This window comes from Ptychodera flava, chromosome 1, assembly GCF_041260155.1.
Source record: "Ptychodera flava strain L36383 chromosome 1, AS_Pfla_20210202, whole genome shotgun sequence".
Taxonomy (NCBI): domain Eukaryota; kingdom Metazoa; phylum Hemichordata; class Enteropneusta; family Ptychoderidae; genus Ptychodera; species Ptychodera flava.
This window is the reverse complement of record NC_091928.1, coordinates 2,802,143-2,813,036: the sequence shown is the minus strand read 5'-3', so window position 1 is coordinate 2,813,036 and position 10,894 is coordinate 2,802,143. Positions and strand designations below refer to the sequence as shown.

General features: G+C 36.0%; 1 long non-coding RNA gene across 2 annotated transcripts in view; it reads right to left on the bottom strand.

Moving 5' to 3' along the window:
- Positions 1 to 10,894, bottom strand: part of LOC139118673 (uncharacterized) — a 45,315-nt gene extending 34,421 nt beyond the window's left edge. The window contains exon 1 of one of the 2 annotated variants that reach the window (XR_011548804.1): positions 10,363 to 10,894. This is a non-coding gene — a long non-coding RNA (uncharacterized lncRNA). The remainder of the gene's footprint in view (positions 1 to 10,362) is intronic. The other variant, XR_011548787.1, reaches the window with a different exon arrangement.

Genomic DNA, 10,894 nt, shown 5'->3' with positions numbered 1-10,894 from the left:
TGCAGGATGGCTGATTCAAAGTATCAGAGATTTCATGCGCTTTTGGTAATAAAATTGATAAAAAACAACATATTTAATGTTTTAGATTTCTCACATTTGTTATGACCTTTAACATTACAGACTTGATGACATAACTAGCTGCTGGACCTGTTTACTGGCGCATTGATTTAAAGACAAAGATCGTTTTATTTTGTGATAAGGACGTGTGATTACGTAAAACATAGTCTATTAGCCTGGAAATGTGATTTTTGTGAATATTGCTTACCCCACTGACAAACAGTGTGGTTTGAAAATGGCTGGAATTCGCTACTTCGGGACTTTGTTTTGTGTGTGCATTTACTGACAAACTCCAAACCCGCAGCACCTACCCATTCAGTATTTCATGTACAGGTGTACCCAGAGATAGAGTAGTTTCACAATGTGCCAGTTGTGATCAAGTGCCATTGGCGCTATTTTTTATATAATGGTATTGTATGGAATTGTATGGAATTCTGCTATCAGTCAAAGCATGTCTCCTGGACTTTATCAGAGAGACTGTACCAATCAAGAGAATGTTACAAGCACTAAGGTGATGAATGGCAGCACTAGGGATCTAAACGCTGCATTTTATGCGAATATTAAAGCAAATTATAAATCAAAACTTGCCAAAGGGAAATGGCATTGTTGTTCTTTGCAACTTTGCCTTAAGCAAAACTTGCCATGGTGACTGTGATGTTGTTCTAGCTATCAACAACAACATCCAGTGAACTCTAAAAAAAAAGGAAAACAAGTTCTTGTTCACATACCAAATAGTAACAGTGAATAACTTAAAGCTGAGTTCTGATAACTGCACTGGAAATCATCTTCGCATAATGTACACCTCATAAAATGTATCAGAAAGATGTTAATTTGTACGTTTAATTATATGATACATTCAGTGAGATGCACAAAACTAATAACTGCAACTGTCTCCAAGAGGGGATGCAAGTCACCCAACAAAGCTCTCTCTTTGAGGCTGCATATAGACGGCGAAAAGCTGATATCTGTATGGCCAGCCAATAGTAAATGTTAACTCATGGATTTCCATGTTTAACTCTCATTTTGTATACTAAAGAGACCTTATCATAGAGGTGTGTACAACTGTGGATGATATTTGTGTGTTTGTATTTTTGGGTAATTTTTTCAGATTTTAGTAAAAAAGTATTGTTTTTTGAAACAGCTTGTCCGATTGCTTTGAAAGTTGGTATCCTTTTTTTTAGGTCTGGCTGACCTGAAGTGGGCTGTCAAAGATTTCCTCCTTCATCAACACGTATATACATATTTGTCCATAACTCAGTAACCACAAGTGCTACACCTTTCATATATGGTATGATGGGACACCGTATGGCGCCAAATATTGTACCTCATTAATTATGCACATATCTAATTTTGAGCGAGCCAATAGAGCTAGAGGTCTGAATTTTGGTATATAGGGATAACTTAGCAATACAATTTTTTTTACAAAATGTCATGTGACCTTCATGACCTTTGACCTCAAATATACATATTTGTCCGTAACTCAGTAATCACAAGTGCTACACCCTTCATATTTGGTATGATGGAACACCTTATGATGCCACTTATTGTACTTCATTAATTATGCACATATCTAATTCTGAGCAAGCCAATAGAGCTGGATGTCTGATTTTTGGTATATTGATAACTATAGGATAGAATTTTTTTGACAAAATGTCATGTGACCTTGATAACAATTTACCTAAAATATACTTTTATGTCAATAAATAAGTAACCACAAGTGCTGTGTCCTTAATATTTAGTAGCATGGGAGACCTTATTATAACACATGCTTTACCTCATTAATTGTGCACATATCTAATTCTGGGCAAGCCAAAAGAGCTAGAGGTCTGAATTTTGGCATATAGGGATTAATTAGCGTTACAATTTTTTTTAAAAATGTCACGTGACCTTAGTGACCTTTGACCTTTATTATACATATATATGCATAACCTTTGCTGAAACTGATAAAGAAACAACTTCAAAACAAAGACATTATACTTTGTTAAGTTGTCTGCAACCCCAATCTGTATCACAGTGATTTTAATCTAGACCCACCTTTTGAACAGGACTCTTATATCCTCTCAAAGTATCAAAGTACCCTTGAACAAGTGGGGACTATGTTATTGACAATGACTTGTTCAAATGAAGTTAGGGTTTCTAAAATGCTACTGAGCAACAAAAGTGAAAACTTTGTGAATAAACATTGGTGAGATTATCTTGGCAAAGCAGCAGCCAAAATGTACAAAAAGTGTTGCAAGGAAGTCGCTATGAGTGAATCGAAAAGAAGTTATGGTATGCAGATCTTGAATACAACCAGTCTTTCATTTTCAAGACGCAGGATAATATATAAGTATATGATAAGTGTCGTCTGTATAGTGTTACGAGGGAAACGCCATCTATCATTTTTCTAGTGACCAGGTAACATAGTTTGAATCCCTTTTGTTTTCGTCTGCTTATTTGCGTGACCAGGTGTTTATATAGATTGGGTCATGTCCATCCGTCCGTCCGTGCGTCCGTCCGTGCGTGTGTCCGTCGGTTCACGCAGATATCTCAGACATGCCTCAGTCAATTTCTTTCAAACTTTGCACAAGGATAGTACCCTACCCCATACAGGTGCACGTCCATTTGTTTCACAATGCGATCAAATTTGGCCATGTTAGAGGACTTTTAATTTTCAACTCCATAGACTCCCATGTATAAGGCAGTCCATAGACTCCCATGTATAAGGCAACTCCATAGACTCCCATGTATAAGGCAACTCCATAGACTCCCACGTATAAGGCAACTCCATAGACTCCCATGTATAAGGCAGCTCCATAGACTCCCATGTATAAGGCAACTCCATAGACTCCCATGTATAAGGCAACTCCATAGACTCCCACGTATAAGGCAACTCCATAGACTCCCATGTATAAGGCAACTCCATAGACTCCCATGTATAAGGCCAAGAAAAATAAAAATTTAGTTTCTCATCGTATTCATATTGCAAAAAGGATGCAGTGACAGTTTTTAGTCCCCACAGATGAAGTCCAGGGGCTTATAGATTGGGTCATGTCCGTTCGTTGTCCATTTGTGTGTCCATGACAAAACGTCACGTGACCCCGGTGACCTTTGACCTCAAATATACATATTTGTCCATAACTCAGTAACCACAAGTGCTACACCCTTCATATTTGGTATGATGGGACCACCTTATGACGCCACATATTGTACCTCATTAATTATGCACATATCTAATTTTGAGCAAGCCAATAGAGCTGGAGGTCTGACTTTTGGTATATAGGGATAACTTAGCAATACAATTTTTTTGACAGAATGTCACATGACCTTGGTGACCTTTGACCTCAAATATACATATTTGTCCATAACTCAGTAACCACAAGTGCTACACTCTTCATGTATGGTATGATGGGACACCTTGTGACGCCACATATTGTACCTTATTAATTGTGTGCATGTCTAATTTTGAGCGAGCCTATAGAGCTAGAGGTCTGATTTTTGGTATATAGGAATAACCAATACAATTTTGTTTGACAAAATGTCACGTGACCTAGATGACCTTTGACCTCAAATATACATATTGGTCCATAACTCAGTAACCACAAGTGGTACACCCTTCATATTTAGAATGATTGGAGACCTTATGACGTCACATACTGTACCTCATTAATTATGCACATATCTAATTCTGAGCAAGCCAATAGAGCTGGATGTCTGATTTTTGGAATATAGGCATAACTATAGGATAGAAATTTTTTGACAAAATGTCATGTGACCTCGATGACCTTTTACCTAAAATATACGTTTATGTCAATACATAAGTAACCACAAGTTCTATATCCTTTATATTTAGTAGGATGGGAGACCTTATGACAACACACACTTCACCTCATTAATTATGCACATATCTTATTCTTGGCAAGCGAATAGAGCTAGAGATCTGATTTTCTGGCATATAGGGATTAATTAGCAATACATTTTTTTTTTCAAAATGTCATGTGACCTCGACCTTTGACCTTGATTATACATATATATGCATAACTCAGTAACCACAAGTTCTATACCCTTCAATTTTGATAGGATATTGACCTTAAAATGTCACATCTTGTACCTCATTTATTATGCGCATCTATATTTCTTGGCTGGCCAATACAGCTAGAGGTCTGATCTTTTTCCCCAATTTAGAACCATAACATAGACATGCCTCATGTGTTTCAAATTGGGAACAACGAAATAGACCTATGTGCCCATAGATCTCAACATATACACTCCAGTGATACTTCTTAATGACCACATTTCCCTGCCCCATCAAACTAATACTCCTATTACAAGTGGGGACTATGTCATTGTCAATGACTTGTGAATAATGTATTTTTATCGTATATAAACGTATTCATTGCCACGTCACTTTGACTTTCCGCAAGTGCTGGGATCGTCGGAAATCCACGTCCACTGAGTTTCCCAGTTTTGAAGACCGAGGCCGACTTTACGGACTTTTTCCCGCTGGTGCCAAAATTGTGATTGCAGTCTAGAAACTTTGTGCGCCTGTTGACGCTTGAGGAAGTTCTGATTCCAGAGTTCCTGTGAGTACATTACAGTTATTTGGAAACATCCTAGTGGTGGGAGTTTCATGCTATGACTTTCTACGAAGATGGTTGTACTTGAGCGTCGAGCTGCTACATGGCTGTTCTCGTTGGACTGATGCGTCCGGACGGAGTTGGCACTGTGGACCAGCGTGTTTTATTAGCTCACATTTGGTTTTACCAATGTGAGTTTATCGTATAGGCTGAAGTCGATGGCGTCTGTATGTATGTGTGTATGTATGTATGTATGTATGTATGTATGTACAGTATGTCCGTCAACATCAAAAACACGCAAACCGCTGCACGTTTCAGCTTGGTATTTGGTGTGTGGATGCATCCTGGGCTATAGATGGGATTTTGTTCAAATGAAGTCTGCATTGCCAAAATTATGCAAATGAGCTTACAAAATGTGAAAATGGTTAAGAATTAATAACTCAAGAACCGCTTTTTTGATTGTTTTGAAAATTTGTGTGCAAGTACCTTAGGTGAACCTTATACAGTTTTATGAATATTGTGCAGATATCCTTAATTTTGTATTTTTGCTGAATTTTTTTGTGATTTTTCTCATTTTCAGTAAAAGTTCTTCTTCTCTGAAACCGCCAGCCCAATCGCTCTCAAATTTTGGTTGTCTCTTTGCAAGGGTGTTACTCTTCTAATTTGTTGAAATTATGACAAAATTGGGAAAATTACTATTTTTGTGCAATTTTGTCACTTTTGGTCAAAAAATCTTAGACAGTATTTCCTTTTTAAAACCACTGGACAGACAGCTTTCATATCTGGTACACAGACGTACAGAGATGACAATAGTTAGATATGTGGAAATTGTCCTGAAATATAAAACATAGGGCCAAAGTCCCTGAAGCTACAATAGACATGGATACAAAATTAAGTATTTCCTGACTGTATGAAATTATCTCACTTTAATAGGTCATCCTAGGGACTTGTAAACCAAATGTTAAAGCTGTCTGACCAGCGGTTTTGAAAAAACAAGCAACTCAACAGTTGACAGAGCTCTGCTGTGTAATATGTAGAGAATAACCTTTTGTGACACATGTATTGATGAAGAAGGTGGATATCTTTCATTAACATTGTAAGTGAGTTCTGTTGAATAAGTTGAGACTGTACATACTCAGAGAAAGCACACTGAAGAGACAAATGTTTGAAACTTAAGAAGTTCAAGGTCATCAAAAGCATTATAAGGAATCATGTAACTTTCATTGCACTGTTTACACAGATTGCACAGATTGCTATAAATAGCACATGAGGAATCTTACAGCCAAGCTTTACCATAAAAACCCTATCACTTTGACCACTCTTTTAATTGACCACTCTATTTTTTTCCTCAAAAAGTAATTTTATTTTATCCTTGCCAAGTCAACCATAAATGGAAATTAGAACTTTCTCTATCTCTATCTCTATTGACTATTTTGAGCAATTTCTTTTAGATAACATACAGGGCACAATAAATGACGGTTCAGAATATGTCAAAGTTGGGATTCAGGAAAGTTGCCTTTACATGTTTTAATCCTCCAAGATGGTAAGCATTTCACTATGAACTGTCAAAAAAGGTTGAACTTTCTGATAATTCTACATAAAATTATTTTGGCTTTGATGATTTCCTAATTAATTCAATTATTTAAAATCATATTAATTATTTTTTTCTGGGTGAATTGATAGGGTTTATACAGTACAAGAATTACATACAATGCAAGTCAAATTTTGACCAAAAATAACAAAAAAATTCGTTAAAAATACACATTTGCATATTTCATCACAATTTGAACAAATCTAAGTTGGATTACCCCTAGGGACCTGTATACCAAATAACAAAGCTGTCTGACCAGCGGTTATGAAGAAGAAGATTTTTTATCAAAAACACCTTTTTTGGCATTAATTTGCCTATTTTCAACAATATCAAAAAATTAAAAAAACTAGTTTCTCAAAATCATATTTTTAATCTACACAACAAATATCGAATCAGTAAGTACTGCGGTTCTCAAGATATTTGAGTCGACGGACGCCTCACAAACGGACATACATACATACATACATACATACATACATACAGACTGACGACGGACGCCGGACGGATACCCATCCCAATAGCTTCTATAGACTATAGTCTATAGTAGCTAAAAATTGTATTTTTAAGACAATATTGTCATTTTTGGTCAAGAAAACTTTATCTCAAAATTACTTCTTTGATAGCTTTGTAATTTGGTATAAAGTCCCTTGTTTGATAGCTTTGTAATTTGGTATAAAGTCCCGAAAGATGTTATTACATAAATTTTCTGCTCAAAGTGTTGGGAAACCCCAAAATTTGTATATTTTAGGTAATTTTCTCAGTTTGTGACCTTAAATGACCTACACCAACCCAGGATATGTTGTGAGACAATTTTGAAGGCTGTGAACATAATTTTGTCATATTTGGTACCAATTTGTTGGAAAATTTGATCCAGAAAACAAAGCTGAGGTGATTTTTTTCATTTTGGACCAATTTTTGCAACTTTTCTATGTAAGACATACAAGAACTGATGAGAAATTTGGATCCAGGATAATTCCAGATGTTGTAATCACCGCCCGCAGTGGAAGGCATTTCACTATGTGTAACTAACTTAAGTGCTGTTTACATTAGAATGATAACACTCATAGCATTAATTAAAAATCTCCAAGGTTGTAAATGTACTTCCTGTCATTTGGTCTTATGTAATACCAAGGGGTGGAACATTTGATATTCAGGAGGGGGTAGGGTCTAGAAGATCGATGATGCAGCATTACTTTTTTACCAGATCCCTTGTGCATTTTTGCCCACTCCCACCTTTTCTTTTTTTATCAAGCCTTCTCTGTTTTTTGTTGTTGACATTTGCTCACTTATGTATTTAGGATCTGCTTCTCCCATTGCTATAGAAGTTGATATGCATGTTCCTAAAGATGACCTCCAGTACCTAAGTTGGAGACCTTATTTGCTTTTGTAATTCTTGTTTTTCTGGTTTAAATATTTCTTGAATGGACCAATTCAAACCGAATGTGAGCACATAGTGTCCTTGACGGTATTTTGTTTAGAGAGCTCTCGTCTTCGCGCCTGAGGACACTTTCTGTTATTTATTTAAAAGCTAAAACTAATACGTTTGTTATTTGGTCACGCTTAGAGTAGAGATAATTTCAATATTGTAAAGTTTTTTTCTTGCTGTCACTACGTGACGTTCTTCAATAAGAATAAGGAAATGTTCTCAATAACTTGCGTGTAGCTTCATTTATTTGACCATCTTTTGTTGCGGCCAGCGGGCTGCTTGGGATTGTACCACTTTGCTAAAGACAATTTTAGACGGCCATTTGCATTTGCCTTGCCGACTTCCTGTGGTCGTAACAATAGTCAGTAAACTTTGCTGCTTAATCCAACAAGGTCAGGGTATTAGTTACAAACTCTTACAACTGTTGATATAAATATGACAATTTTGTGTGAAAAAATGTTCCAATTTTTATTTGAAAGGATTTTTTTTCCCATTGTCATATTGTAAGTCAAGTAATGGCTTCTACACAAATCCCTGGTTTGATGCTTTGAAAGTCTGTTAGAATAGCTTTAAAACAGATGTACATATCTGATGCTTCAGGTTTCTTGCTATACGTTTTTGTTTGGAAACTTCCCTATTTGTCTACGTCACTGCAATGCTGGTTTAACTTGGTGTCAGTTTTGGACATACCATTATATGTAGTTGTGGCAGCTTTGCAATTTAAAAGTAACACCATAAAGAGATGTAACTCTTTGAACGTCTCCCTACAACGTTGAAAATATACCAAAAATAAACCAACATACTTTATAAGCTTGTGATGCCATCAATGTGCCATAAGGCCAGCGGCGAGTGGACATTGTAGGGTGTCCTACAAATCCGCCTCAGCTCAAGAGCATGCATCAGAATGCCATGCACATCAACTCTAGAAAGAGAATGTCCAATCCTGCTTTGTTGTATGTACATGCAAATTACGGTGAAGCAGAAATCCACCCATTGTCCTGTAACCACAGTTGGGAAAATCAGCAAGGATTTCCTGAACGTGCTTGTCCAACTCCTTGTCAGTTACATTAGTGTAGGTCTCACCAATAACTATTCCGTACATTTTCACTCAGCGGCGTACTGTGCGTTCACCCACATTTAACATACTTGCTATCTTGGGAGCAGTCATCCCATTCCAACTAAAATCTTAAGTTGGTTTTCAGGTATGTAAAGGAATTAAGGCCTACCTCTTCTACTTTCATTCAACACCCCAGGCTGATATGATTCACCTCCATGATCACTATGGATGGTATTTCACGTTGAGCGGTCTCATTGCATTTACTGGACAATACGCCCCCCACACATTCCAATGGCACTTAACTGTGACAAAAGTCTAACATGATTCTCACACCTACGTGACACATCTCCCCATCTGTCAGGCTGGTCAAGGTCATGTAGCAGCCTAGACAATAAAATATATATCATTGATGTGGTCACGAATGAACTCTGTGTCGTCCATGTTCAAAATTAACTGCAAGATCACTACGTGTTTAGGACTCCCTAAGTATAGTTTCATGTAAAATTACACCGACGATTTTTGTAAGTTGCATTTGACTATTCGTATGCTCATTTTGGCTTGTGTTTGCTGGCTAGTGCTCTAGGGGAACCGATGAGTTCGATAGTTGAAAATGGGGAATATGAATCATGGGAATATGAATTCGAATCCAGAATGTTGATTACGAATCCAAAATATTGAGTTCAATAGTTGAAAATTGGGAATATGAATCCCAAATGTAGAGTTCGAATCCAAAATATTGAGTTCAAATATTGGCCTTGATAACATGACATAAAAGCTATCTGACGAGTAGTTTTTTGACCAAAATTGACTAAATTTACCCTAGCAACTAAAAATTGCAGATTTCATCATAATTTCAATGTATCATATTAAATAATCCCTTGGAACCTGTATACCAAATATCAAAGCTATCAGATATGCAGTTTTTTGAGAAACAAATTTTTTGACCAAAAATGGCAAAAATTACCACAAAAATTCAAAATTGTAGATTTTATCATAATTTCAATATACATCATTAAGTTCATCTGTAGCAACCTGCATACCAAATTTTGAAGCTACCAGATAAGTAGTTTTGGAAAAACACATCTTTTGACCAAAATTAACAAATATTGCCCGTCCCCAAATATTGCAGATATCACCATAATTTCAATGTATTCATTTAATTCATCTGTAGAAATCTGAATGTCAAATTTCAAACTTATCAGTAATTTTGAGAAACATACATTTTGACCAAAAATCACAAAAATTGCCAAAAAAATACGAAATGGTAGATTTCATCATAATTTGAATATATCACATTTTGCTCATCCTTATAAACCTGTATATACCAAATATCAAAGCTATCAGACAAGCAGTTTCGATGAAACAAACTTTAATACCAAAAATGACAAAAATTGCCTTAAAAATACAAATTTGCATATTTTTGCACAATTTGAACAGATCTAAAACAGGTCATCTCTACGGACCTATGTACCAAATATCAAAGCTATCAGACCTCTAATTTTGAAGATTTTAAAAAAATTATTGACCTAAAAACAACAAAAATTGCCTTAAAAATACAAATATGCAAATTTCAGCATAATTTGAACAAATGTGAACACATACATGTCGAAGTTTTTGCATGACACTGTACATATTGGTAAGATACATTCAAAACCATTTTCTAACCAAATTTTACCTGTATATTTCTTGTATAAGCTTTATAAGAAATACGCATCTTGGCCCGACACTGAAATGAAACATTCATTCATCAATGATATGAAATGTGGGACAATTGATAAAAATTCTGAATTTTGATAACAGCATTTTTTCATTTTGAAATGAAATTGAACTGATAATTTTTATCAACATTCTTTTTAGTCCCCACGGACACTGTCCAGGGGGACTTATAGGTTTGGTCATGTCCATGCCTGCGTGTGTGCATGCGTCCGTCCGTTCATGCAGATATCTCAGAGATGCCTGGAGCTATTTCATTCAAACTTGGTACAAATATTACTTCATATGTCATACATATGCACGTCAATTTGTTTTGTGATACGATCCAATATGGCTGCCAGGCGGCTGTTTTTTTAATGATTTTTTCATGTACAGAGCCATAACTCAGGCATATTTCAACCGATTGTATTCAAAGTTGATACAAGGACATTGATGTATGTCATACATATGCATGTCAATTTGTTTTGTGATATGATCCAATATGGCCACTAGGC